Here is a 27,761-nt window from a genome sequence, read left to right on the forward strand (position 1 = left end):
TAGCCGGGGTACAGAGTTTTTAAAGCCGATCACATCGTTTTATCATTATCTGGGAACAGAACAGAGAAACAGTTCCCAGATGAGTTAGAAACAGTTGCCAGATGAGTCAGAAACAGTTATCGAATGAGGTGATTATTTTAGACTTTCTGCAGCTAAGTTGCAACCAGTGGATCTCCTTGACCTTGTCTCTGATGCTCTTTTTTGAGGTTTTGTTTCCTTCATTGGTAAAGCCTGATTCACAAAAGTATGAAGTATGATTTACAAGAGTAAAAGCAAGGTTGTTATCTTTTGACCTTCAGTGTTAGAACAAAATGGTTATCTTTCAAGTTAAGCATTAGCCCTACAGTACAATTTAACCCTTACAACACGAAAATCTCTGTTTTTCTTATATCTGAAAGTGTTTTTATTTTATGCTGTTCTTGAAAAATAGTCTCACTGAGCGGGAATTCTCGGTTGGCAGATTTTCCCTCAGCATGTTCCCTCAGCCCTGTCTTCTCTGTCTTCCATTGAAGCCATTGACAGGTTTGCTGTCAGTCAAATACTCCTCCCTTTTGTAGATAATCTGTCTTTTGGTCTTTCTTTCAAAAATCTATAATCTGGGGTGTCTGGGTGGTTCAGTTGATTAAGCATCCTATTTTGGCTCAGGTCATGATCTCACAGCTCAGGGGTATGAGCCCTGAGTCAGGCTCTGTGCTGACAGCTCAGAGCCTGGAGCCTGCTTCAGGTTCTGTGTCTCCCTCTCTCTCTGCCCCTTCCTCACTCACACTCTGTCTCTCTCTCTCTCTCTCAAAAATATATAAACATTAAAAACAAAAAAAATAAAATAAAACAACAAAAAAGACTATAACCTAAGTCTAATCATGAGAAAAACATCAGACAAATCCTAATAGAGTGACATTCTACAAAATACACAACTAGTTCTCAAAACTGTCAAGGTCATCAAAAATAAGGAAAGTCTGAGAAACTGCCACACTCAAGAGGAACCTAAAGAGACATGACAACTAAATGTAGTGTAGTATCCTGGAGGACGATGGAACGGAAAAAGACATTAGGCAAAAACTAAGGAAATCTGAATAAAGTATGAACTTTAGATACTAATAATGTATCAACATTGGTTAATTGTGACAAATGTACCATAATAATATAAGATATTGTTAATAAGGAAAATTTGATGTGAAATGTATGGGAACTCTCTGTAATATTCTCATTATTTTTGGTAAATTTAAAACTGTTTTAATCATTAAAAGTTTGGGGGCCCCTGGCTGGCTCAGCCAGTAGAGCAGGCAACTCTTGATCTCAGGGCTGTGAGTTCCAGCCCCACCTTGGGTATAGAGATTACAGTAAAACCTTGGATGTCAAGTGACTTCTTCTGTGTATGTTCCACAAGATGAACAATCACTTCTAATAAATTTTAACTTGACAAACGATGTCTTGCAATACGAGTTGTACCTGTGTGATGTCAAATGTCACATGATCATAACTGAGCCAATGGTTCTTCTCTCTCTCTCTCTCTCTCTCTCTCTCTCTCTCTCTCTCCGTAGGATTGTGGGTGATCATCAATGCTATGTCACATTTCCCAGAAATCCTCAAAAGGAAGCAAAAGCAAGTGTCATTGGATAAGTTCCTTTTTAAAGTTGCACGAAAAGAAAAAGATTCCGTTGAGCCAATAGACAGCAGTGATTCTGTCAGTGATAGTGAAAGTTGTCTTACACAGTAAGCTTCCTCTCTCATCTCCCTCACACCAGCCACAAAGTTTTTCAAAGGTAAGTGCAGGTTAATTTGTTTATTTTTCTTTACAGTTTGTATTTTCTTTATTATTTTGTATTATATTATAGTATGGTAATCATTTTTATATGAATATTTTTGGGTTGTGAAATGAATCATCTGAGTTTCCATTATTTCTTATGGGGAAATTCGGTTGATATAAAATTGCTTTGGATTACAAGCATGTTTCTGGAACAAATTATGCTAGCAAACCAAGGTTTTATTGTACTTAAATTTAAAAAAAGAAAAAAAGAGGGGTGCCTGGGTTGTTTGGTTGGTTAAACGTCTAACTTTTTGTTTTGGCTCAGGTCATGATCTCACGGTTCATGGATTCAAGCCCAACATCGGGCTCCAAGCTGACAGTGCGCTCTCTCTCTCTCTCTCTCTCTCTCTCTCATTCTTGCTCTTGCTCTCTCTCTCTGCCCCTCCCCTACTTGGGCTCTCTCTTACACTCTCAAAATAAATAAAATTTTAAAAAAAGAAAAGAAAAAAAACCTATTCACCTGGAGGCTTGGGTGGCTCAGTCGGTTAAGTGTCCGACTTTGGCTCAGGTCATGATCTCACAGTTTGTGGGTTCAAACCCCATGTCGAGCTCTATGCTGGCAGTGCAGGGCCTGTTTGGGATTCTCTCTCTCTCGCTCTCTGTCTCTCTCCCTATCTCTGCTCTCCCCTGCTCACATGCATACTTCCTCTCTCTCAAAATAAACAAAAAAAGAAAGAAAGAAAGAAAGAAAGAAAGAAAGAAAGAAAGAAAGAAAGAAAAGAGCCATGGTGGGACACCTGGCTGGCTCAGTCAGAAGAGCGCAGAACTCTGGATCTTGGGGTTATAAGTTTGAGCACCATGTTGAGGGTAGAGTTTACTTTAAAAATTTTTTTTAAATATTTTATTACTTAAAAAAATTTTTAATGTTTATTTTTGGTAGAGAGTGCAAGCAGGGGAGGGGCAGAGAGAGGGAGACAGAGAATTGGAAACAGTCTCCAAGCTGTCAGCACAAAGCCCAATGTGGGGCTTGAACCCACAAACCATGAGATCATGACCTGAGCCGAAAGCAAGAAGAGTTGGATGCTCAACTCACTGAGCCACCCAGGCAACACCGCCCTGAAAAATATTTTATTTTATTTTATTTTATTTTATTTTATTTTATTTCTGAGAAAAAAAATTTTTAAATAAATGATTCTAGTTTTATAGTTAGGCAGCTCCTTAAATGTCAAATATAGGGTTATCAAAGGACCCAGTTATTCTACTCTTAGGTATATACCTGAGAGAAATGAAAATATTTGACCTCACAAAAATTTATACACAATTGTTCACAGCATTCTTATTATTATGACAATGATTATTATTATTGCCAAAAGGTGAAAACAACCCAAATTTCCCTCAACTGATGAATGGATAACCAAAATGTGGTCTATCCAGGGAGGCTGGCTGGTTCAGTTGGTACAGAAAGCAACTCTTAATCACAGGGTTGTGTTCAAGCCCCATGTTGGGCATGAAGCCTACTTAAAAAAAAAAAAACAAAAAACAAAAAACAAAAAACAGGGGCACTTGGGGGGGCTCAGTCAGTTAAGCATCCAACTCTTGATTTCAGCTCATGATCTCATGGTTTGTCAGATGGAGCCCCATGTCAGGTTCTGTGCTAACAGCAAGGGGCCTACTCAGGATTCTCTCTCTCCTTCTCTCTCTCTGCCCTTCTCCCACTTGTGCACACATGTGCACACACTCTCTCTCTCTCTCAAAAATAAACATTAAAAAAAAATTTTTTTTTTAATGGGGGCCGAACTCAGGAACTGAGAGATCATGACCTGAGCAGAAGTCTGACACTTAACCAACTGAACCACCCAGGCGCCCCAACATTAAAAAAAATTTAACAGATTCTCTCTCTCCCTCTTTTTCTGCCCCTCCCTCACACACTTTATATAAAAAGAAAAAAAATTTTTCCAAAGATAAAAACAAAAACAGGAGCACCTGGATGGATGGCTCAGTTGGTTATGCATCTGACTTTGGCTCAGGTCAAGATCTCACATTTTTTAGCCCCACATTGGACTCTGAGCTGGCAGTGCAGAGCCTGCTTGGGATTCTCTCTCTGTCCCTCTCTCTCTCTGCTCCTCCCCCCACCTATGTGCGCTCTCTCTCTCTCTCTCTCTCTCAAAATAAATAAATAAATTTTTTAAAATGTGGTCTAAAAAAATGTGGTCTAATCACACAATAGATTATTATTAAGTAATAAGAAAGAATGAAGTACTGATACATGCTACAACATGGATAAACCTCAAAAACATTATGTTAAGTGAAAGAAGTGAATCCCAAAAGATCACATATTGCATGATTGCACTTATATGAAAGGAATAGGCAAATGTATGGAATAGGCAAATCTACAGACATAGAAGATAGATGAGTGGTTGCCTAGGGACTGGACGGGGAGGAGGGGAGAAGGATTGCCAAGTGGTAAAGAGTTCCTTTTAGAGATGATGAAAATATAAAGCGAGGGGTGCCTGGCTGCCTGAGTTGGTAGAGCGCGTGACTCTTGATGTCAGGACTGCGAGTTCAAGCCACACGTTGGGTGTAGAGATTACCTAAAAATAAAATATTTAAAAAAAGAGAGAGGCATCTGGGTGGCTCAGTCAGTTAAGCATTGGACTTCAGCTCAGGTTATGATCTCGCCGTTCGTGAGTTCGAGCCTCGCATCTGTCTCTGTGCTAATAGCTCAGAGCCTGGAGCCTGCTTCAGATTCTGTGTCTCCCTCTCTCTCTGCCCCTCCTCTGCTCACACTCTGTCTCTCACTCTCTCTCTTAAAAATGCATAAACATTAAATTTTTTTTTAATTCTTTTAAAAAAAGAAAATATAGGGGTACTTGGGTGGCTCAGTCAGTTAAGTGTGAAATTTTGGCTCAGGTTGTAACCTTGGAGTTATGGGTTCAAGTCATGGGTCAGGATCTGCGCTGAAAGCCTGGTTTTAATATACTTACAGACATATAACTATCACCATGGTTTAGTTAGATTTTCATTTTATTTATGTATTTTAATTTTAAAAAATGTTTATTATTTTTGAGCAAGAAAGAAAGCCAGAGTGTGACTGCGGGATGGGCAGAGAGAGGAAGACACAGAATCTGAAGCAGGGTCCAGGCTCTGAGCTGTCAGCACAGAGCCTGACACGGGGCTCAAACCCATGAACTATAAGATCATGACCTGAGCCAAAGTCGGACACTTAACTGAGCCACGCAGGCGCCCTGCAAGGAGACCATTTAAAAAACTATATATTACTGTGTAAAACACAACCCCACTCAGAGGCTTAAAACAGTGGCAGTCAATTGTGTTAGTCTCCGCAACTGAGGCAGAGCTCAGTGTGGACTGCTCATCTCTATCTCACATAGCATAGATGCAGTGGCTTTTCTGGAGAGTGGAAGATCTATTTTCAAGACAGCTCATTCACATGCCTAGCCAATTGATATGGACTCTTGGCTGGGAGGCCAGATGGGGCTGGGGCCTAGGGGCTTCTGTTCCTCTTCATGCGCTGTTGGGCTTCCCCACAGCATGGTGGTTGGGGTACAAGATCATGTGTCCCAAGGAAGCAAGGTGGAAGGTCATGGTGTTCTTATGATCTAGGCTCTAAAGTTACATAATATCATTTCTGTTGTGCTCTATTGGTCAAGACAGTCACAAGTGTCCTCCCAAATTTAAGAGGAGGAGAATTTGACTCTACCTCTTGATGGAAGAATGAGAAGATTCTAGAAGAGTACATGGGATGGGAGCTATTATGATGATCATCTTTGGAAAATCCAATCTGCACAGAGGCTGTTGTAGTTGTCCATATGGCAGATGGTGGCTACTGGGTCTAGGGAGTGGCTACAGTGGTGATGGAGAGGAATAAATCTAAATAAGAAGTATTGAGGAGGAAAGATGGATAAGACTTGCTAAAGTCTTAGGTGCAGGAGGTCAGAGAGAGTCAACAGCAGTTGAAAGTGTGTGATGATGGAAGATAACCTAGGAAGAGCACAGAGATAGAAGAAAAATGAGCCAAGGTCTGAGCCCTGACATAGAAATCAAGCAGAAGAGGAGAGAGCAAGATTAAACAACCATCTCAGGGAGAAGGACATTTGCTGTTGGATGTGTTTTGTTGAGTGGGGATTAAGAGAGGGTTTTTACTCTTAAGCCAGACAAGCGTCCTGGGGCTCTAATTCTAGCCCCCCAGCAAAAAAATAAAACTTGAGGGGGGATGATAATGGTTCAAACTGGGTTTTGATAATGCTCAGGTGAGTAGCAAGAAGGTTTCAGAGGCTAGAAGTAAAAGGGAAAGGAACCGGGGCAACAGGCTTGGTTTTCTTCCTCGAGATAATGAGGAACCAGGAAGGTGTCACACTTGGCAGAAGACAGAGTCAGAGTCAGAGTCAGAGTCGTGTCTGAGAGCTTTTAGTCCCAAATTTAGCATTTCACAAGGGAGGAACCAGAGGCCCTAAAGAGCCTCACCAGTCCTGGGCCCCCCACAGAGTCCCTAGAGAGCCTCACTAGCCCTGTTCCCCACCAGCCCAGTATTGGTCACTGGCAAAAACAAAAACAAAAACAAAAACCACACTATTGATGAGCTGGAGGCCAACTAACCATGCTGGGGCCACATGGTTTCCACATGGCTACCACATCTGACTGATGCCAGCAGAGGGCAGCAGAGAGCCAGGGCTGTAGGGTCTTAGGCAGGCTGACCGCCCCCAGCCCTGGCAGAAGAAAGATGGGAGTCTAGAATGGGGCAAGTACTTTCTTCCCTTTCTCATGTGAGGATTAAAAAAAATTTTTTTAATGTTTATTTATTTTTGAGAGAGAGAGAGAGAGAATGAGAGTGAGTGAGCAAGGGAGGGGCAGAGAAAGAGAAGCAGGCTCCAGATTCTGAGCTGTCCACACAGAGCCTGGTGTGGGGCTCAAACCCACAGACGGCTCAAACTCATGACCTAAACTGAAGTCAGCCATTTAACTGACTGAACCACCCAGGCGCCCCTCCTCATGTGAGGATTATACATCAATTTCACACAGGGTGATAATAATAATTGTTACCATTATTATACCATCCACCATTTTTTGAGCCCATCCTATCTCTGCACCCCTACCTCTCAGTCACTGACCCAGCCAATAGAAAAAGAACCCATTTGGGGGTCAGGCAGACTTGGCCTCAAACCCTGGCTCTTCCACTAACATCGTGTGACCTCAAACACATCAGTTCTCTGGGTCCGACTTTCCTCATCTGTAAAATGGGGATAATAAAACAAAAGGCTAAAGGGCTCTGAGAGAATGAAATGGCCCTGTATAAGGTGCCTGCCACATGGGAGAGCCTCCTTAAATTTTAATTCCTTCTTCTGGTTTCCACAGAGTGTTCTATTTAGACAAATGTTATTAATGGCACTTGACAGACGTTCATTCTGTGCATACTCTGTATGTGGTCCTATCCTGGGAGCTTGGGGACACAGGGTGGGTGTCCCAAATGGACAGGAAGCAGTAAAAGCACCTCTCTGTAAGGGTGGGTCCCCACCAAGTCTAGGGTCTGCCTATCTGGATTAAGAACTAGGATTCCAAATTCCTGCTGCCTTGCTTGAAATTTTTCTTGGGCCACTCACTATGTGACCTTGGGCAGCTGATCCTGTTTCTGAGCCTCAATTGTATCATCTGTAAAATAGGGATAGTTGTAGTACCTAGAGGATCAGAATGACTTTATTTATTTATTTAAAAAAAAATTTTTTATGTTTATTTATTTTTGAGAGAGAGGCAAAGTGAGAGTGGGGAAGGGGCAGAGAGAGAGGGAGGCACAGAATCCAAAGCAGGCTCCAGGGTCTGAGCTGTCAGCACAAAGACTAAGTGGGACTTGAACTCACAAACCGTGAGGTCATGACCCGAGCCGAAGTCGGACACTTAACCCACTGAGCCACTCAGGCACCCCTATTTATTTTTGTTAAGTTTTATTTATTTAAGTTATCTCTACACCCCATGTAGGGCTTGAACTCACGACCCAGAGATCAAGAGTCACATGCTCTTCTGACTGAGCCAGCCAGCACCCTCCACAAAGTGACATTTAAATGTGACAATACAGGGGCATCCAGGTGGCTCAGTCAGTTAAGCATCCGACTTCGGCTCAGTTCTTGGTCTTGCAGTTTGTGAGTCTGAGCCCCGTGTCCGACTTTGTGAGATAGCTCAGAGCCTGGAGCCTGCTTCGGGTTCTGTGTCTCCCTCTCTCTGCCCCCTCCACCACTCGCGCTGTCTCTCTCTCTCTCTCTCTCTCTCTCTCACTCAAAAATAAACAATAAAAAAAATTTTAATGTGACAATACACGGCAAATGCACATAGTAAATGCTCAGTAAATTTAAAATCAAAGCAGTGCTGGGCTCCCCTAAAGTTATTTCTCCCCTGAGCAGTCTTCACTGCTCACTCAGGTCACTAACCACCCTCCTCAGGTTCACCAAAGCAGGCTGGAATGAGACAGGAAGCAAAATTCCAGTATCTGAAGACTGGCTCCACCACCACAGCTGTCTAGCTGTGGGGCCTCAGGCATTTAGCCTTTCTGTTCCTCAGTTTCCTAACCAAAATACTGGGATCACAGTAGTCCCTACCCATGACGGGTTTTGTAAGGGTGCTTAGCACAGTGTCTCATCGAATAAGTGCACAGTACCGATTCAGTTCTTCTTACTTCTTTTTTTAAACTTCATTTATTTTTGAGAGAGAGCAGTGGCATGAGCAGAGGAGAGGCAGAGAAAGAGGGGGACAGAGGATCTGAAGCATAATCTGCTCAGCATAGAGCCCGACACAGGGCTTGAACTCACAAACCAGGAGATCATGACCTGAGCCAAAGTCAGGCACTTCACCGACTGAGCCACCCAGGTGCCCCAAGTTGTTCTTCTATGACTACTATTACCATGCTATCTTCCACGTCCACACTGTCATCAATTCCTACGGAGTCAACCTCCTAAAAACCTCTCAAAGCGGTCCTCACGCTCCATTTCCCAGGTCTGACCCTGCCTGTCATCTCACACCCCTATTCTGGGCTTGTTAAAACACAGATTGCCGGGGCCCCATCCCAGAGGTTGAGATAGCCGGTCTGCAAGTTCCCAGCTGATGACCACACTGTGGTCCAAGAGTCACACTTTGACAACCTCTGCTTCTAAGCTCTTCCTAGCCTCTCTGACTCAGGGGTCGTCCGCCTAACCCTTCTCCAGGCAGAGGTCTCAGAACTGAGGTGACTGGGGGGCTGGATTTCACTCACAGAGTCAGAGGCTACAGGCTGGGGAATGAAAAGGAGATTGGTTTCTAGCTCCAGGCGTAGACCTTCACCCTGGACTCTGCAAGGGTAATTTTAGGGCTTGGAAATCCTACATGCACCCCCTCCCCCGAGGGCTCTCCTCCACCCTGTTCCTCTTCCAATCCTCACCTGCAGCACACACACACACACACACACACACACACACACACACACACGCACACACACACACACACACTCTCTTCCACTCACTCCTGCAGGAGTACCAAGCTGGAGTGTGGAGGGAGCTCCCACTGGGCCCCGAGCCTGACACCCTCATGCTCCATCCAGAACAATCCTTCATCTTTTCCTCACAGATGTTTCACTCACCCTTCTCTCTGCTATAAAATTCCCTCAAAAGCATTCACTAGTAATTTTCCCAAATCACAGTAATTACCTTATTACTTTGATATTAATAGACTTCACTTGGCATCAGGGACCCAGTTGGAACCTGCCTGGACCCCGTGCGTGGGGAGGGATTCCTGGAGGCAGCCTGGCATCAGGGCCGGTCTGGCTGCATCTCTGTGGCTAGCCCCTGCTAGCTCCCTCCCCACCCATCTTCCCTCCCTCATGCGCTTGCCCAGGTCAGAGAACCCTGGAACCAGACTCCTGAGGAACAGTGGGGGTCAAATCACCCACTCTCCAGAAACCTAGAATCACCCAGCAAAATAGAGGCAGCACCCAGAAGGGAGCCCAGGGCCCCGGGATCCCCAGGCCTGCCTTTCCTCCTTCCTCCCCTTTGCTATGCCCCAAGACAGATCTGACTTGGAGACCTTCCAAACCCTAGCCTGGATGAGGGGAGTCAGAGATGACTCCTTACCTCCCAATAATAACTAATACTGATTGACTACGGTCCATAAGCTCTCCAGGTGAAAACTGACTTAAACCTTACAGCCTATGAGGCTGTCATTTACCTACTGTCATTTAACCCATTTTACAGATAAGGAAACAGAGTCGGTCAAGAAGGTTACACATGGTACCTGGGGAAGTCCTCAGGTGGATCTCAGGTGAACCAATCAACTACAGATGCCCTAGGTTCCTCCTCTCCTCACTCTGAGGACTTCCTGTCTCTAGCAGTGTCTGCACCCTCTTTCTGGATCCCAGGATAATAATGAGATTAGCTCATATGTCCTGGGGGCTAACTCTGTACCACATGCTTTCCAGGTATTATCTTACCTCTCCCTCAGGACGGTTTTCTCTGATAAAGATTTAATTAGCCCCGTTTCAGATGAGGAATGAGAGCTTCAGTGATCCCAAGAACTCACTCTCAGCAGCAGATCTGGAATTAATTGGGGTGAGGCCTGACTCCCAGGTCTATTCCCCTAACCATGAGACTCTTCTGCAAGCACCCTCCTCTCCAAGCTTCAGTTCCCCCATTGTAACAATGGCAGGGACCATTGACGAGGGCTCACTGAGTGCCAGGCACCAATTTGCCATAATCCCTACCTGGCCCGTTGCACTTGATCTTATTAGCGCATTTGAATCTGTGACCTGGCATAACCACGGGACAACACTGCCTTGGTCATACCTGCCCACTCTCAGGTGGACAATGAGTGGGTTTCCAAGTCCAAGGCTCTCCAGAAACATTGCTTGGGAAACTTCCCACACAAATGGGATGGGGGAAGGGACCTTCTAGGCAGAAAGGCTGCCCAGGGCAAGGCAGGCCAGGGCTGAGAGTGATTGGCAGTCAGACTAGGCCAGCCACACCAGTCAGGGTGGGGGAGCAGTACAGAGGCTCCTTTGTCCGGCCAGAAGCTGCAAGGCTGCCCCATCCCCACCATCTGGCTCCAGCTCCAGCCCAGTGATGCATGATGGGGAAATGGGGGTGGGGGTGCTGAGGGCTGCCCACCTGCTCTGCCTCCTGGGATAAGCCAACCCAAGACCTCCCAGGCCCATCTGGCCAACACATCCCCAAGCCCTAACCACCCCTGGGGACTCCTTTCGACAGGCTGAAATTGGCCGGGAGTGTGGCCAGCCTGTCAGGGTCACAGGTCACCGTTAATCTGCCAGAACAACGGAAGGCAGGCGGGTGGGCACACAGCCGGTGTGGGCAAAGCCCTGGCAGTTCCTGCCGTCTGTTCTGGTGGCTGTGGAGGGAGATTTTCCTCTTCTGGGAGTCACGGAGATGGGCTAGAGAGAACATCAGACTCTAGGAAAATTGCGGATGCTCACATCTTGCTAGCTACCAATTGCGCTTCTGTGTGGGGACCCCAGAGAAACTCTCACAACGTGGTTAAGGTGTCATTGCAGCACTGGATGTGATAACAAAATATTTGCAATAACCTAAATGCCCAGCAATCGGGGACTGGATAAATACAAGAACCTAGACAACCTTCCTCAATGTTACTCAACTGACAGGGACTGAGAAACGAAGCCCCCGATATCAACATGACTTGACGATCTGTTCCAGGAAATTCTTGCCTGGAAAGATAGGACTGTAAACCAATAAATAACTTTACTATTTGCCCCAGGAAATTATTGCAAACGGATTTGTTTGGGCAAACAGTTTGCTCACCTTGGCAAATACCTCTCTTTGACAACAAACAAATGAAATGTGGTCTGTTTATACAATGGAAAACTCTGTAGCAGGTAAAGGGAATTAACTCGAAATGGATGGATCTTGCAAACATAAGGTTAAGTGGAAAAAAAATCAATTTGCAGGAAGATGTGGGAAAAATATGATGAAATATGTGATATTTTTTAAAACACACGAATAATATTATATAGGACTGTAGTGCAATGTAAGTACACTCATAAAAACAAGTGCAAGTGTAAAAACATTTGTGGGATTTATGGAAACCCAAAATCTGAAGCTTTTGTGAAAACCACCAAACTCCCCTATGGGGAGGCAGGAAAAGCAGTGGGATACAGGAGGAGTAAAGAGAAGGTTTCAACTGAAGCCATGTTTTACCATTTTTGTTGAAAAGGAAAACAAAAAAGATCTGAAGTAACTTGATTAAAATGGTAGGACAGTATTTGATTATTTGGGGAAATAGGTACCAGATGATTTTTTTTTAATTTCCTAAAATTGTTTTTCACTTCCTTTTTTTTTTTTTTTTTTTTTTTTTTACTTATCTATTTATTTAGAGAGAGCACAAGGAGAGGAGGGGTAGGCAGAGAGAGAGAGATAGACAGAGAGAATCCCAAGCAGGCTCCAAGCTGTCAGCACAGAGCCTGACGCAAGGCTTGATCTCACAAACTGTGAGCTTGTACCCTGAGCTGAAATCAAGAGCTTGACGCCCGATCGACCAAGTTACCCAGGTGCCCCATACTTTTGTTGTTTTTAAGTAATTTCTATGCCCAATATGGGGCTCGGGCTCATGACCTAAAGATCAAGAGTCCCATACTCTACTGACTGAGCCAGCAGGCACCCCAGAGTTCCTACTTTTAATTCTTTTGAATATATATCTGGAAGTGAGATTGCTGGATCATGTGGTAATTCGACATTTAATTTTTTTGAAAAATTGCCATACCATTTTCCATAGTACCATTTTATATTCCCATCAGCAGTGCTCAAGGGTTTCAATTCCACATCCCTAGCAACACTTGTTAGTTTCTGTTTGGAGTGGGTAATAGCCATCCTTATGGGTGTGTGAAGTGTTTTTTTTTTTGTTTTTTTTTTTTAATGCTAATTCCTTAATGCAAATAATCTTATATGATTTTCTGTATTTAAAAAAATAAATGGAATTTAAGAAACAAAACAGATGAACATATGGGAAGGGGGAAAAAAGAGAGAGGGAAACAAACCATAAGAGACTCTATGATAAGAACAAACAGTGTTGATGGAGGGAGGTGAGTGGGGGATGGGCTAAATGGGTGATGGGTATTAAGAAGGGCACTTGACTGACGTGGTGAGCACTGGGTGTTATATGTAAGTGATGAATCACTACATTCCACTCCTGAAAACAATATTACACTGTATGTTAACTAACTAGAATTTAAATAAACAATCAAATTAAATTAAAAAAAGAAAACATTTCCAGAGCTAAAGGAAGAAAGGAAGGTCAGGCTCAGGTCCATGATCCAGGAGTTAAGTCTGTGTGGCATTAGACAAGTCCCTTCATCTGTCTGAACCCCCAATTTTGCCACCCAAGAAAAGGGAGGAGGAATAATCTCATTCCCAGAATTAAGGAAATAACCATTTTTCAGATGTTTGTGCAAAGAAAAAAATTTGGTCAGAAGGTCAACCGGTCAGCCTACACAAGTCGGGGAGCAGCATCTGGATGAAGACAATGGAAGCCCACTAACCCTCCACTGAGGGCTACGCATTTCCAAATTTTAAAGCCCTACCCGTTATGCAAAAAAGGAAGTAGAGGCTCAGAGGATCCAGGAACCTACCCGTGGTCACACAAGGCAGAACTGGGATCTTTCCCCAGAGCTGAAACTCTAGGCCCCTACCATTCACTACCTTCTCTGTGACCTTATCTTGATCCCAACAGTTCAATAGATTAGGACACTGCAGATCAGAAAGTCTGAGTAACTCCATAATAACAATAACTAAGATTTGATGAGCACTTGCCATGTGCTGGGTCTACCACACTACCCTTGGGGTCCTCACACCCTAGTGAGTAGGTATACATCCTGCTCACTGATTTGAAAATGGAGTCTCAGATAAGTCAGGGCTTTTGCCCAAAGTCACAAAGCTAATAATGCTGGCCAAATATTGGTGTTTCGTCTGTCTGGCTATAGAGCTGGAACTCCCCATCCACGTGCAGAGGACTCAGAATTCAAAACCACAACACATTAGGACTCGAAGCCAGTGCACATTCTTGGCACCCTCTGCCTCCCAGAGAATAAAGGAGTTCCTCAGACCACTTTTCTGCTGTCCTTCCTTGTGTCTCTTTCTCCCTCCAAGCTGTGGGCACAGCCCAGGGAGGGGCCTCCCACGTTACTTGGAGTCTGACCTGCGTGTGGGGGGCTCGCAGGGCCACAGTTTCTACACTATCTCTGAGCTTCACCAGTGGCACCTCCTTCCCAGGCTGCAGATGCTTCTACAGCTGTGTGAGCTTCATCTTGGTCTCCTGGGACCCCCAAAGCCTCCTCTCGGGACCAACCAGCCCCAAGCCAGGTAGGCTCTTGCTCAGTCACCAGGCATTCACACTTGCTTGTGGGTCCCGGAAAGAGCTAAGTCAGCCCACACATATACACATACCAAGGGGTGGTCCTGGAAGGGAGGCGGGTGGGGGGTGGGCGAAACAGGAGAAGAGGATTAAGAATACCTATACCATATCGTGATGAGCACTGAGTAATGTATAGAATTATTGAAATCACTCTATTGTACACCTGAAACTAATATAACACTGTATGTTAATGAAACTGAATTTAAAATTAAAAGAAAAAAGAAGAAGAGATGCCTGGTTGCCTGGCTGGCTCAGTAGGTGGAGCGTGCTACTCTTGATCTCAGGGTTGTGAGTTCAAGCCCCACGTTGCATGTAGAGATCACTTAACGATAAAAATCTTTAGGGGCGCATGGGTGATTCAGTAGGTTGAGCGTCAACTCTTTTTTTTTTTAACTTTATTTTTTATTTTTTAAAATTTACATCCAAATTAGCATATAGTGCAACAATCATTTCAGGAGTAGATTCCTTAGTGCCCCTTACCCATTTAGCCCATCCCCCTTCCCCCAACCCCTCCCATAACCCTCAGTTTGTTCTCCATATTTATGAGTCTCTTCTGTTTTGTCCCCCTCCCAGTTTTTATATGATTTTTGTTTCCCTCCCCTTATGTTCATCTGTTTTGTCTCTTAAAGTCCTCATATGAGTGAAGTCATCTGATTTTTGTCTTTCTCTAATTTCACTTAGCATAATACCCTCCAGTTCCATCCACATAGATGGATGCAAATGGCAAGATTTCATTCTTTTTGACTGCCGAGTAATACTCCATTGTATATATATACCACATCTTCTTTATCCATTCATCCATCGATGCACATTTGGGCTCTTTCCATCCTTTGGCTATCGTGGATAGTGCTGCTATAAACATGGGGGTGCATGTGTCCCTTCGAAACAGCACACCTGTATCCCGTGGGTAAATGCCTAGTAGTGCAATTGCTGGGTCGTAGGGTAGTTCTATTTTTAGTCTTTTGAGGAACCTCCATACTGTTTTCCAGAGTGGCTGCATCAGCTTGCATTCCCAGAGCATCAACTCTTGATTTCGGCTCAGGTCATGATCCCAGGGTCATGGGATAGAGTCCCTTGTAAGTGTGGAGTCTGCTTGGGATTCTCTCTCTCTCTCTTTGTGCCTCTCCCTCCGTTTGAGCGCACACTCTCTCTCTCATTAAAAATAAAATAAAAAATAAAGTTATAAAATCAAATCAAATCTTAAAACAGAAAAAGAGGTGGCTCTGGGTCATTCTGGCCTCCAGATTCCCAGCACTCGTTCCTGTGTGTGCCCTGCCCTTTTATCACCTCCTCTTTCCAGTAATCAGCTTAGACTTCTGGCATTCAGACAGGGGGATAGAAACCAGCCTGTGTTTTGGAGTCAGGCCTCAGGACACAAACCATTCTTTAAAGGCAGGGGAAAGAGGCCTGGGCTGGAATAATTATGAATAATAATCATTATTATAGTTAAACTAATTACAGTAACAAGAGAGCAACAACAGCAATAGCTAACCTTGAGAGCTTAGCTGACCTTGAGAGCTTGTCAGTATGCTAAACACACATTCATTTATCTTAAGAATGCTGAGGTAAGATTGATTTCTTTCCATTTTGAAAAAGGGAAAAACCAAGCTCAGAGAGGTTAAGGAACTTGCTCAAGGTCACACAGCTGTCAGGTGGTAGAAACTAAAGAATGAAGAGACTTGGTAACCTAGACTTTACCCTGCCAGATGCTTCCTGGGGGGCTCTGAGAAAAGTTAAACCCTTTTAGAGTCTCAGTTTGTGCAGATGCAGAGGGGAAGAAAAGACAAGAGGACAGAAGAGAAGCCAAGAAGTATGGAGCTGAGACTCTGAAGGCCGTACACAAGTTGTGTTTCCACAATGTCAGCTTTATTCGATCATAAAACAAGATTAACGTAATTGTAAAGCAAGTTCAGTATTTCAAATTCAATGACATTTCACTATGCGTTTAACTTGGCTTCATACAAGTCACACAAAATAAAGTACAATACAAAGTCATCCAACAAACACGATACAACATGGGTATGACACTTTTTGTAAAATATATATGAAATGAATTATTGAAAAAATAGTCACATGCTTGGATATCACAGCAATATCAAATTATCATAAAGGTATTTATTTATTATTTTTAAGTAAGCTCCATGGCTAATGTGGGGCTTGAACTCAGGACCCTGAGATTACAAATTGCATCTATGCATGGTATTTTTACCAGCTTCCCTGCTGCTGAAACTCTGATGTCATGGCTCAAAGGTAGAGACACATACCTTTGTGACTGTTTGTCTTACCAATTGGCTGGGTAAGGAGCAGGTTCCAGCTCCCAACCTCTCTACCTTCCTGCCACAGGACCCTTGTACATGCTATTTGTTCCCTCCTCCTAGGCATTATTCCTCCCTTCACTTGGTTAACTCCCACTGATCACCGAGATTTTTGCTCCCCAGCTGCTTTCACATGTAGGTTTCCAGACTGAATGATTGATTTTTAAGTAAGCCCTACACCCAACATGGGGATTGAACTCAGGACCCCAAGCTCATGGGTCACATGTTCTGCTGACTGAGCCAGCCAGGCACCCTGGGGAGATTTCCTAATTGATTAGAATTTCATGGCTTCAGAGTTTTATTAGTTAGAATTTCACAACCAGAGAATGCTATTGATTAGAATTTTATGGCACCAGAGAAGTATTGATTAGCCCCAGAATTCTATTACTTAGAATTTCATGACTTGAGAATGCTATTGATTCGAATTTTATGGCAGGCGTCTTGATGTTCCATCAATGCATGCTTCCCCCCAGACACCCACACAGATCCTCAGCTCTCTGCTCAAACTGTTACCTTCTCAGGAAGGCCTTCTCTTATCTCCCTATTTCAAATGGTCTGCCACCTGCTCCTGCTTTATTTTTCTCCATGGTGATGGTCACCACTTAACACATCCAATACATTATTTACTGCCTCCTGTAGTAGAATGTCAGAAGCTCCACCAGGGCAGGGATTTTTATCTGTCTTGTTTACGGCTATATCCCTAAGACCTAGAACAGTGCCTGGCACATAGCAGATGTTTGGTAAGTATTTGCTGAATGTTTACAAATGAATCAATTACATTCAATAACATAATGAATAAACTGTTGTAATTATTACATAAAGGTACCATGCAATCATTTAAAAAAAAAAAAAAAAGTGACTGCCTCCCTTCTGTGCCTGACTCAATACTTCAACTCATGATGGAGAGGGGAATGTCTCGCCTCTCTCTAGTTACACCCCTCTTCCTAAGTCAGGGATCTCATCTGAGTCAAGATCTAGACTCCTAGGAAAGGAAAAGGAATTGAAATTGGTAGGTAGGTCTAAAAGGGGATACCTATAATCTAGAACCCCACTAACTTTTCAGACCTCAAATGTTACCATCACCTTTTCTAGGAAGATCTCCCTGATGGCCAGATTAACCTGGCTGCCTTGTCAAATGCTCTCCAACTTCCATACACCCTGTTCACAGCACTCTGTACTGTTTGTATTTAGGAATAGCTAGGTGACTCTTGATATCTGTAGATAAGGATCACATCTGCTTTGTAACTTCTGCCTAGACCAGTGCCTGGTACACAGCAGGTGCTCCAGATCTGTTTGTGGAATGAATACATGAATACCATAACACACTCCTGCTAGGATGGAAAGGGATCTGCTAAGGTCAATAGCAGCCAAGGGTCGGAGAGGGCCAGGAGAAGGACCCTGAGGGGACTCTGAGTTTGGGTCCCCAGCCTCTCTCTGAGGCCATCTCCAGGGTAAGGGGTAGGGTAGGAGTGGGTAAACCTTTTCTATACACGGATAGTAAAACATAGGCTGCTGCTGTTGTAGCAATTAGTCATAGACAATATGCAAACAAAGAGTCAGCTGTGTTAAAAAAAAAAACAAAAAACCTTCACTTACTGGGGTGCCTGGCTGGCTCCTTTGGTAGAGCATCCATCTCAGGGCCGCTGAGTTCAAGCCCCACCTTGGGCTTGGGCGTGGAGCCTACTTTAAAACAAACAGACCAACAAAAAACCCTTCACTTACAGACCTAAAATTTGAACTTCATATTAAGTTTCACATGTCACAAACAACATTCTTACTTTGGTCTTCTCAATAGTTAAAAGGTGTAAACACTTCATAAACAGTAAAAAACGGTGGGGCAGGCAAGGGGTATAATTTGCAAAACCCCAAAATAAAACTTTAAGTGGAAAGTAAGGGTGAGAGACTAAGATGAAAGAGGGAAGTTTTCTAAGTCCTCCATGCTGCACGAGTCTCTTAACCACTCAGAGCCTCAGGCTCCTCCTTTGGAAAAGGGAGAGAATAAAAATCCTTGGTTCCCTAGGTGGTCCTGAAGATTAACGGAGGTAACGCCTTGCCTCCGTTCCAAACAGGCAGCGGGTTGGGCCACCAGGTCACTACAGTTACTAATAATCATTATTGTTATTACCACAGGGACTGTGGGAGGAGCAAATGGGAGGACACTTGCAAATCCCCCGGCAAAAAAGTCTGGCACGAAGGAGACCTCCATAGAACCTCCTAATTTCCTGTTTTCCACTCCCGCCTCTCATGCCACTTCTAGGTCCCTCAGGATAGACCTCTCCAGCATCCTCCACCGGCCGCCCAGGCTCTCCTGCTCCCCACAGGCCTTGCCCAAGATTGGAGAAGGTGCCCACGGCAGCTGGCCAGGGTATGGGAGAGGGCCGGGTGTGGAGGGAGGAGGGTTCTGACCAGGTCCCCCGCCCATTGTCTGAGCCAGCCCGCCCGCCGGCCAGCCCGCCAGCCAGCTGATGTCCCCAGTCTCCGACACCAGCTGGCTGGCCCCACCCCAACTCCCCCTCCTCCCAGGCCCTCCTTGTCACTCAGCCTCCGCCTGCCCCCACCCACCCACCCACCCACAGCCTCGAAAGATGCTGGGTGTGACCAAAGGATCTGAGCTTTGTCCCCCAAATGGTAGGCTGATTTGCATTCCTTTGGCAATTTGCACACTCCATTCATTTGTAGAGAGCTAGAAGTTGCAAAGCCTGCAGGGGTCTTTGGGTTTATCTGAGTGGGGTTTGAAAATGTGATTTTGGGTGTTCCCTTTCAGCCTTCAGCACTTCCTTATTCTGGAGCATTGGCCAAATGATGTTGCCATTCTGATCCTCAGTTTCCTCATCTGTAAAATAGGGACAATAACACCTTTCCTACAGAGTAGTAGTGGGGTGTAAATAGGAGAACGCATGCAATGTACCTGGCACAAAGTGTATGCTCAACAGATGTTACTTGCTATATATCATCATATATATGTATAATAGAGCCAACTGTTAAACCTGTGCTGTCCAATAAGGCAACCACTAGGCACAGATGGCTATTTAAACTTAAATTGGCACTTTAGTTCATCAGTCACACCAGTCACAGTTCCCTCTATAGCCACAAGTTCTGGCGGCTGTCGTACCTAGCAGCGTAGATATAGAACATTCTCATTACCAAAGAAAGCTGTATTAAACTGTGCAGATGCAAACCTTTCTAATTCCGGAGCTTTTCTCCCTTTCCCAAATAGGGCTCTCCCTAAGGCAGTCTTTCTCCCCGCCCCCTTCAAGGTAATAACCTTGGTGAGTGGGTGTTCTTTTGTTCTCTGCACCTGGGCAGGAGGGTGGAGAACAGGTGTGGAGCTGTGCCCTGGAGCACTAAGGGGGTGGGCGCAATTGTCTGAGTTGTAAAGCAAACAGCTGCACCCAATTCTGCCCTAGCCACCAGCAGGAGCCTCCTAGGGCCCGGATGTGGATGAGGGAGGGGAGACACTGGGAGTTTCAGCCCCTGTCCCTTCCACCTCCCAGAGGCGGCTTAAGGTCACACAACATGTCTGAGCCTGGGATGAGCAGTTTCCAGCACAGCTGACACCTGGGGAAGGTGTACCAGATGGGAGGCCCAGAGTGGGGGGGGGGGGGGGGGAGGATTAGCAACCTCTCAACGCCAAGGCTCAGCTGCACCAGGGGCTGAAAGGCATAAATAGGTCACATTCAGACTATTTCAAACGCTATGCATCCTCTGTGGTCCCACCTCACTTCAGGAGTTTAACAACCCATAGCCAGACATATATATTTCCACATGACTGTCCACTGGCATCCCAAAGTCAACATCCTTGAACCTGAATTCTTGCTTTTGCCTCCAGGATGTGTCTGTTCATCCCGCAGCTGTCTCCACCCCAGGAGATGGCTGCCGCATCCTTTCAGCTGTCTGACTCAAAACCTTAGAATCATCCTTTACCTTTCTCTTTCCCATACCCTACAAAGGAACTATCGGTAAATCCTGTTGGTTCCACCTTTAAGATATGTCTTGAGGGGCGCCTGACTGGCTCAGTTGGTGGAGCATGTGACTCTTGATCTCTTGACCTTGGGGTTGTAAGTTTGAGCCCCAGGTTGGGTACAGAGATTACTTAAAATTTTTTTTAAATCTTAAAACTATAATATGTACATATATGATATGAGATACATATATTTCATATATATATATATCAATATATATATATATTGATATATATATATATATATATATATATATATATATTGAATCCAACCCCTCCTCACCATCAGCCTACTGTCACCTTGGTCTGAGCCACCATTGTCTCCCTCCCAGATGGCTGTGGCAGCTTCCCACCTTTGCCTCCTCCAGTATACTCTTCACCCCAGGGGCATGGAAATCGCTTCACTCCTGAGCTCCAAACTATTTAGTGGCTCTGAAATTCACCTGCAACAAAGTTAATTTCCTTACTGCTGCCTACGGAGCCCCATTTATAGGGCCCTGAACCCCTTGCCCAGACACATAGTTCGGTGTTCTTTCTGTGCCTTGCACACTCCTGCCTCAGGACCTTTGCTGCTGCTACCCTCTATCAGGAGCCCACTTTCTTTTTTTTTTTTTAATTTTAATGTTTATTTATTTTTGAGAGAGAGAGAGAGAGAGAGAGAGAGAGAGACAGAATCTGAAGCAGGCTCCAGGCTCTGAGCTGTCAGCACAGAGCCCGACGCTGGGCTTGAACTCACAAACTGTGAGATCATGACCTGAGCCGAAGTCGGACGCTTAACCTACTGAGCCACCCAGGTGCCCCTACCAGCGGGCCCACTCTTACCTCAAACAACTTCTAGCAGCTTTCTCGCCTTCCTTTTTTTTTTTTTCCTTCTTACCCTCTTACAGTCTTAGGAATGGAAATACCCTCTTCAGAGAAGGCTTTGTCACCTTATATAAAACAAACAGCACTCAGTGGGTCCTCATGCCTTTGTCTTATTTTTCCTCAGAGCACCTATCATAGTATTTATTGACTTGCTCACTGCCAGTCCATTGTCTGTGTCCTCTCACAAGAAGAGTGGCTCCATGGGGCAGGGATTTTCGCTATCTTGTTCACCGCTATATCCCCAGTACTCTGCACATAGTAGGAGTTGAGTCAAGGAAGGAAGGAAGCACAAGCCTGGTGCTAAGAACCATGTCAAGCACCTAATATGGCTATCTCATCTAATACCCATGGCCCCTAAGGCAGGCACTGTTATTATCTGGCAGTGCAGATGGGGAAATGAGGCTCAGAGGTAATGACTGGCCCCAAATTAGCAACAGACTAAAGCGTGTCTCTTGTACCACTCCCCCACATACAATCGGAATTGACAGTCAGGGAGCTGTAGGAGACTGAATTCTGGGTGCCCCAGGTCATTTAGTTGCATCAGCACGACTTCTGAAACCTTCTACTCTACGAGTGGGCAACTCTTAATAGATGAGTCTTTTACATGTTCTTAGAGGGAGCTCTAAATCTCTGGGTTTTTCTTCTCTTTTAGTGTAGCTTGTGGTCAATTGTTTAAAGGAAAAAAAAAAAAAGAAGCAGCAGCAAATCAGAGCTCTCTAGGGAATATTTGAAACCTTTCATATGTGCTCCCTTCCTTCAGGCTGTCACATCCTTTCCCTGGTCTCCAAGTGGCAGCCCACTGAAAGGGTAGTGTGGCTGAGGTCTGAAAAGCTTAAGGGGACAGGTAAAGAAGAGGTGAGAGGGATGGGGCGGGAAGGGGGTCTGAGATACAAATAAGGGCCAGTCAATACAGGACTTTGTAGGTCCTGGTGGGCAGTTGGAATTTTATTCCCGAGACATAGAGGAGTCTTCGAAGTAGTTGTTTTCTTTTTTGATTTCTTAGTGAGGGACAACATATAGAGCACAAATCCTAAGTGTGAATTTTCTCAAGCGCAGCACACCTATGTGAAGGTGAGCACGCAGATCAAGAATCAGAATTATCACCAGCCCCCAGAACCTTCCTGGAAGGCCAGCCTCGTCACTATCCTTCCCCCATCCTAAAGGTCTCCACTATCCTGATTATAACAGCACAGATTAATTTTACTTATTTTTGAAATTGTATATGTAAATGGAATCACACAGTAGCTACTATTTTTGTGTCTGGCTTCTTAAACTCAACATTATGTGAGATTAATTTCTGTTGTCTGTATAGCAATAATTTATTCACTGTCATTGCTATGTAGTATTCCATTACGGGAATATAGCACAATTTGCTTATCCTTATTCTCCTGTTGACAATCACTTGGGAACTTTCTCGTCTGGGTTCCTGTAAATAATGGTCCTATAATTGTGTATGGGTCTCTCATGAACAGATGTAAGCATTCCTCTCCACTGGCTACCTAGGAGGTATCATTACAGGGCAGGCATATGTTTAGCTTTTTTAGATACAGTTTCCTAAGTGGTTCTACTACTTATAGTCCCACCACCAGAGTATGAGAGTTCATAAGAGCTTCAGGTAGAGAGTGACACAATCTGTGTCCTAGTCCAACATCTATGGACTAGATGGCACTGTCTATGGCACTGTTTCATCGGATACCATCAGACACTGGCCCAAGGACCAGCCATAAACAAGACCTCTGCCCCTAAGGAGTTCACAGCCTACACAGAGGGTTTAAAACTGTGCTCCAGGGGCTCTTGGCTGGCTCAGTCGGTAAAGACTTTTGATCTCAGGGTCATGAGTTGAAGCCTCACGTTGGGCATGGAGCCTACTTAAAAAAAAAATTAAAAAACAAACCTGCGCTCCAGTGGGGTTATGGGGTCTAGGCTCTGTACAAGGGACCCTGTATTGTCTGGAAGGACCAGGGTACCCGGAGAAATAAATGGCAGTGGAAGAATGTGACAACAGTTAGTCAAGGACTTTAAGATTAGTTTATCTCTAGGCCTAAAGAAATTCCAGGGACCAATATGGGCAAAGGCCTGGAAGACAGTGCCATCTGGAGAAGACCAAGTATGGTGACCTGGAGTGAAAACATAGGTTCTGGGATCAGTCACCAGTTGTGTGTACTGGGGCAAATCAGTTGATCCTTGTGGGCCTCAGTCTTCTCATCTGATAAAAAGGATAATATGACAGCACTCAACCCAGCAGGACTGTGAACCGCGGCTTGAACTTTGCACATAGTACCTGACACGTAGGAAACATTCAATCAATGTAGCTGCTCTGAGTATTTCTATGTGGCTGGAAAGGAAAGCAGGGAGGCAGAAGATAAGCGTAAGCGAAATTGGAGTGTGCATGTACAGCCTCGCATAGCTCCTGTCGGGCAATGAGCATCCAGTTAGCATTTAAAGGAGGCTGGAGAATGGGCAGGGAAACTACATCAGAGGTGAGTTGTGGTCAGATCCTCCAGCTGCAGAGGACAGTTAGTGAAGGGAGAACCTTAGAGGCAGGAAAACCAATTAGGAGGCCTTTGTAATAAGCAGTGTATAGGTCTGCAGGTATGACATATTTTGCAATAAACTGTCTAAAGGGAGACCAAAAAAATAAAGAAGTGATGAGAACCTCCACCTGGACAGAGGAAAAAGACATGGATTCTGTGAAGTCAATGGGATGAAGTGCAGTATGGAAGGTGAGAGAAGCCAGCTTCTGTATCACTGCCCCCAAGGCAGGAGATGCACTCCTTTGGGGTGGCATCCACTTCTCTTCTTGGGCATGAAGTCTCATGAATTTACTTACCCTTCAGGGAGCAAAACTGGCCATTAGCAATGTATCACATTTTCATCCATAAATTTGGAAATGTTCTACAATAATTTTCGTTAGCAATGTATCACATTTTCATCCATAAATTTGGAAATGTTCTACAATAATTTTCATAGCCATTGTTAGGGTGTTGTGAGATGCGCATCCTCAACTACTGATGGAAACAGAACTTGGTAAAACTGTAAGCGTTGCCACTACTTGATCCAATAATTCCATTTTGAAAAATCTGTTCCTAGAATCAGAAAATAGGTATGACTGGGGGTGCCTGGGTGGCTCAGTTGGTTAAGCTGCCGACTTCGGCTCAGGTCATGATCTCAAGGTCCGTGAGTTCGAGCCCCGCGTCGGGCTCTGTGCTGACAGCTCAGAGCCTGGACCCTGTTTCAGATTCTGTGTCTCCCTCTCTCTGACCCTCCCCCATTCATGCTCTGTTTCTCTCTGTCTCAAAAATAAACAAATGTTTAAAAAAATTAAAAAAAAAAGAAAATAGGTATGACTGATGCATAACGATGTTCAGTGAGGCATTATTTATAATAGAAAAAAATAAAAGAGCAGCAGCCTTAATGATTATAGGGGTCAGATTCTACCAAAAGCAGAGTATCCTACGACCGTCCATTAAAGTAACATTTATGAATAATTTTTAGTGACATGGAGAAATGCTGTGTATAGAATAGCAAAAAAAGGCAGGATGCAGAAATGTGTTAACAGCATGACCTCAATTATGAAAATATACTCAAGAACAGAAAACAATTGAGAAGCTATATAGTAAAATGGTGAGAGCATTTACTTTTCAGTGTTAAGAATTAACACTTTCATTTGCTTCCTAATCTTGTTATAGCACACGAACTCCTCACCGTGAGTATGCTCACATTCCTCTTGTGATCATAAATAATAATGAATTTTAATAATACAACTCAGCTGGTTCATCTTTCCTCCTGGGGGTTCTTGGACTCTTCAGCCTTCTATGGAGAAAAGGTCTTGCTTATTAGAAAAGCCGCAGCCATGCCAAATATTTCTCCAGTGCACAGATAGGCTTTCTAAAGTGCCACGGACATTTCAGGCTGTTTATCCAACAAGGATCATATACCTTTAAAGCGCTTCCCCTCACTGACTGTCATCTGGCCAGGCCTTGTGTTTATCATACATTAGCACAAGGGGCATGGCCAGTGCAGATGGCAGGCAGCATGCCTGTCTCCCTGCCACCCATCTTTATCCTCTTAGTCACTAAAGAAAAACAATCACTTGGTTTGGACAAGAAACAGCCAGAGCCAAGAGCAAATTTCGTTAGGTCTATCAAATCTATGATTCCTTCAGAAAGTTGCAAGAAAATGTCAGAATTCTGTTGTTGTTGTTGTTGTTGTTGTTGTTGTTGTTGTTGTTGTTGTTTTAATTTTAATTTTTAAAAAAGTAATCTCTACACCCAACGTGGGGCTCAAACTCACAATCCTGAGATCAAGAGTCACATCCTCCACCAACTGAGCCAGCCAAGTGCCCCAAGAATGTCAGAATTGAATTCTGTCACCTAAGACTAAGCTTCTGACTCAGGCAAATTTTTTGGTAAGTCCCTTAACCTTTCTGAGAGTCAGTTCCTTTGGAATGAAAACGGAGCTGTTACAAAGGTGAAATCAAATTCAGTTTATAAGGCCCCTGGTCCTGGGGCGCCCGGCGGTCTCAATCCATGGAGCCTGAGACTTTTGGTCTCAGGCTTGTGAGTTTAAGCCCCATGTTGGATGTGGAAATTACTTTAAAAAATTTAAAGAAATTTTTAAAAAGAAAACTTATAAGGCACCTGGCCCTGACTCTAACTCCTAAATGTTAGTGTCCCTCAGGCCTTAGGTAACAAAATCAAGGAACTGGTACCTTAGGTAACCAATCAACCACAGGCTGATGCTCTGTGTCTCTGATGTTTCCAGAGGGCCTCTCTTCCCCACCTTCAACACACATACACACCGTACCATTTTTTAAGCAAAAATGATGAAGTAGTGAACCTGTGGACACTAATTCATTTTCTCTACGTCTGAAATCAGACAGAACTTGGGAAAGGTATAGATTCGAAGTCAGGCCTACCCAGGTCTTTAGCAAGAAAATTTTATTTTCAAAAACAGTGGAATGTGGTATATCCAAACAGTGGAATACTACCTGGCAACAGAAAGGAAGGAAAATTACTGCTAGATACAACAACACAGATAAATCTCAAAATCATTATGTTGGATGACAGAAGCCAGAAAAAAGAGTACCTGCTGTAGGAGTTCATTTACATGCAAGTCTAGAAAATGCAAACCAGTGCATAGTGACAGAAAGTCAATCAGTGGTTCCCTGGGTCCAGGTACAGATGGAAGGATGGATTACAGCAGAACAGGAGGAATCTTACAGGGGTGATGGAAATGTTCTGTATCTGGATAGTGCTGGTGATTTCACAGGTATATACAACTGTCAAAATTCATCAAATTGAGCCCTTTAAATTGATGTGGCTCGTTGTACATAAACAGTATGCCCCAATAAAGTTTTTGTTTCTTTTTTCCTTTCCTTTTTTTTTTTTTTCCAAGTAAGTTTCATGCCTAGCACAGAGCCCAACACAGGGCTTGAAGTCATGACCCTAAGATCAAGAGCCACATGCTCTACTGACTGAGCCACCCAGGCACCCTTCAATAAAGATAAAGGTTTAAAAAAGCAATCATGGGGGAGCACTTGGCTGGCTCAGCTGGTAAGAGCATGCAACCCTTGATCTCGGGGTTGTGTGTTCGAGTCCCACATTGGGTATAGAGATTACTAAAAATAAATACATAAACTTAAAAAATAAAAAAAAACAATCACAAGAGTTGGGGATGGGCAGAATGGGGAATAACTGCTAATGAGTATGGGGTTTCTGGTGCTGGTTACACAACTCTGTGACTACTAAAAACTACCATACTATATACTTTAAATGGGTGAGTGTATGGTATATGAGTCATATCTCAATAGAGCTGTTAAACAAAAATCAATCATATAGCTATAATGATAGAGATCAGAATAGTGGTAACCTTTAGGTCAGGTATTGACTGGAAAGGGAAACTAGGGAGCCTGTTAGGGTGGTGGAAAATGATATAAGTGGTCATTACAGGTGTTAAGCCTGAAATAATTCATTGAGCTGTATGCTTGAGGTTTGTGCATCTTGTCATACCTACACATTATACTTCAAATTGTCACTTTTACTTATGTTTTTAACTTTAATTTAGTTTTTAAAGATTTCATTTACTTATTTTTAAAAAATAAACTCTTTGGGGCTCCTGGGTGGCTCAGTCAGTTAAGCAACTGACTCTTGGTTTTGGCTCAGGTCATGATCTCACAGTTCACACATCAGGCTCGGTGCTGACAGTATGGAGCCTGCTTGGGATTCTCTCTCTGCCTCTCTGTCCCTCCCCTGGTCACTCTCTTTCTCTCAAAATAAATAAATAAACTTTAAAAAAAATTATAAACAAATAAACAATTTGCCCAATGTGGGGCTCGAACTTATGATCCTGAGATCAAGAGTTGCATGCTCTACCAACCAAGCCAGCCAGGCATCCCTCAATTTTTCACTTTTATATTATTTTATTTTATTTTCTTACATTTATTTATTTATTTATTTATTTATTTATT

General features: G+C 43.9%; 1 long non-coding RNA gene across 2 annotated transcripts in view; it reads right to left on the bottom strand.

Annotated features, from left to right (window-relative positions):
• Positions 1 to 27,761, bottom strand: part of LOC132667177 (uncharacterized) — a 34,803-nt gene continuing 7,042 nt past the window's right edge. For both annotated transcript variants that reach the window (XR_009605026.3, XR_009605028.3), the window contains exons 2-3: positions 18,064 to 18,150; positions 1 to 1,585 (exon numbers count right to left, since the gene is read on the bottom strand). This is a non-coding gene — a long non-coding RNA (uncharacterized LOC132667177). The remainder of the gene's footprint in view (positions 1,586 to 18,063; positions 18,151 to 27,761) is intronic.

The sequence above is a fragment of the Panthera onca genome, chromosome A3 (assembly GCF_046562875.1).
Source record: "Panthera onca isolate mPanOnc1 chromosome A3, mPanOnc1 haplotype 2, whole genome shotgun sequence".
NCBI classification, from domain to species: Eukaryota; Metazoa; Chordata; class Mammalia; order Carnivora; family Felidae; genus Panthera; species Panthera onca.